Below are 2,752 nucleotides of genomic sequence, written 5' to 3' on the forward strand. Positions count from 1 at the left end.
GGGTGCTGGAGATCAGAGGAGGCCAGAGCAGCTCAGGATTGGCCTTGAGTTTCCGGCCAGAGTCAGCCTCATTCTGAAGGCCAAGGCCGCAGCTGCACTGAACCAGACCCATCCTCATTGCTAGTCTCCTTGGGCCATAAAAACTCAAGGACACAGGTTCCCCTCACAGAACCAAGCTAAATTTTTCAGACCTCTAGGCATTCATTTACCCTGATCCAGAGCCTTCACACACCCAGGGGAAGAATCATCTTTCTGCCGATAATGGACTAAAGGCTGTAGGGCAACAAGGAAGTGCTGTGGGGGTAATTCCCCGTGCACACTGTGCTATCTGAGCTCCCACGGTGGCTCTGTGTGGCCCTCACGCAGCCTCCACGCTGCTGCTCACATTGCTTGCCTGGCTAGGAGCAGCCTTCCAGCTCCATCTGAGTTCAACAGATCCCCATGTGACACCTCCCTGCTTCATCTTTCTCTTCCACAGCCCCCTGTTTACTCCCAAGAGATTCTGTCTCCTTCTGCACTCTGCGTCCCTTCACCTGTGCTTCCACTGGGGTGGTCAGAAGCTCTGTGCCCTTCAGTGTGGGTCTCTCTGCTGCAGGACACAGGATGCCCTGCCAGTCAGGGACGGGTTTCACCCCTCACAGAGCTGGCCATATGGCCCAGGTTCCATACACGCCTGTAAAACTGGTATTTCTAGCTTCTATAAACAATCTCTGGCTGGGCGCAGTGGCTCACACTTGTAATCTCGGCACTTTGGGAGGCCGAAGTGGGCAGACGGCATGGCTCCAGGAGCTTGAGACCAGCCTGAGCAACGTGGTGAAACATGGTCTCTACAAAAAGTAGAAAAAAAAAATAGCCAAGCATGGTGTTGCACACCTGTAGTCCCAGCTACTCTGGAGGCTGAGGTGGAAGGATCACCTGAGCCCTGGAGGCAGAGGTTGCAGTGAGCCAGGAGTGTACCCCTGCACTCCAGCCTGGGTGACAGCAAGACTCTGCCCCAACCCTCCAAAATGAAAAAACTCTTTCCTCATCTACAGAAGATACCTGCTGCCAAGGTCATAATGCAAATGACTTGTAGTCTCAGAAACTTGAGCAAAGTGACCACATCCTCAGCCAGTGCTACCCTTGTATTGCAAAGCCCTGCAGTACAATCTATGACATTTCTATTCATTCAAAAAAGGAAAGATGAATCCATTTTGCAATGCAGTTCACATTGTTCAGATAAACATACCAAGTAGTACATGTGGAGGTGGTGGTCGAGGCCACGATGGGTAGGGAAGCTGGTTGAGGTCCTGGAGGAGTCGGTTCAGATAGCAGAGGCCAGCCAAGTGGAGAAGGTGGCAGATGTACTACAGGAGACCCTGGTGGAGGAGGTGGCTGAAGTCCCAGGGCCCATGAGTGGAGATTATTGAAGCAGCTGAGGAGATTCATGTGAAGGTGGTTATTGAGGGGCCAGACGCCACCCAGAAGGGGTGGCTGAGGATCCAGAGGTTACTAAGTGGAGATGTAGTCAGAAGTCCCAGAGGCCTTACAGAACAAAAAGGTGAATGATGTCCCAGAAGAAGGCAGCTACAAAAGATGGATGAGGTCCTGGAGGGGAAGACACATGCTGGACGTGGATGAGGTCCGGGAGAACCAAGAGCTGCAGGAGGTGGATGAGTTCCTGGAAGATAGACACATGTAGCATGTTGATGAGGTCCCAGAAGACTTACAAGTCCAGGAGGTACATGAGGTCCTGGAGGACCAACAGCTGCAGGAGGTGGATAAGATCCCAGAAGACCTACAGCTGCGGGAGGTGGATGAGGTCTGAGATGACCACCAGCTGCAGGAGGTGGGTGAGGTCCCAGAAGACCTACAGCTGCAGGGAGCGGATGAGGTCCCAGAGGACCAACAGCTGCAGGAGGTGGATGAGGTTCCGGAGGACTGACAGCTGCAGGCGGTGGATTAAGTCCCGAAGGACAGACGCATGCCACGGGTCAATGAGGTCCCAGAGGACCAACAGGTGCAGCAGGTGGGTGATTGAGGTCCCGGAGGATTGACAGCCGCAGGCGGTGGATGAGATCCGGAAAGACTGGCAACTGCAGCAGGTGGATGAGGTCCTGGAGGACTGACAGCTGCAGGAGCTGGATGAGGGCCTGGAGAACACTCGAGTGGAGGAGGTGGTTGAGTTTTCAGGGGACTCTCTAGTGCAGGATGTGGTTGAGTTCCCAGAGGACACTCGAGCGGAGGAGTTTGTTGAGGTCCCAGAAAACCTCCAGATGGAGGGAGTGGTTGAGTTCCCAGATGACATCCAGGTGGAGGAGGCGGCTGGCAGCCCATCAGTGATCCTGAAGGGCCAGCCATGAGATCGGGCAACTAGGGCCATTCTGAGAAAGGATGAGGAGAATTGACCTGCAAGTCAGGAGGAGAAAATGTTTTGAAATATATGAATATGATGGACAAAAACACCAAAACCAACACAAGCTGCACCTTATGCCGCAGGTGATAGTCCCTTGTACCTTTCCCTCCTCCAGGTTTCAAAATGGCAGCATCAATGCCCCCCTCCAAAAAAAAACTCCCTTCAACTGAGTCCTGCCAATGGCAGGGGAGTGAAGAAAAGTCATGGGGACAAACTGCTATCCCCACACACCACTCTGTCTGCAAATGTAGGCAGACTGGGGGCCTGTCCCTGGGAAGACAAAGTCATAACCCGGTAACAAAGAAGCATGTTTCTGACACAGGGGTGTCTATGTCTATCCTCATTCCTCCCTCACCA

The 2,752-nt window shown here is 53.3% G+C and overlaps 1 pseudogene; it reads right to left on the reverse strand.

Annotated features, from left to right (window-relative positions):
• Nucleotides 1–1,214: 1,214 nt before the first annotated feature.
• LOC112617921 lies at nt 1,215–2,132 on the reverse strand (annotated as a pseudogene).
• Between the last annotated feature and the right edge of the window lie 620 nt (nt 2,133–2,752).

The sequence above is a fragment of the Theropithecus gelada genome, unplaced genomic scaffold (genome assembly GCF_003255815.1).
Source record: "Theropithecus gelada isolate Dixy unplaced genomic scaffold, Tgel_1.0 HiC_scaffold_6221, whole genome shotgun sequence".
Lineage (NCBI taxonomy): Eukaryota > Metazoa > Chordata > Mammalia > Primates > Cercopithecidae > Theropithecus > Theropithecus gelada.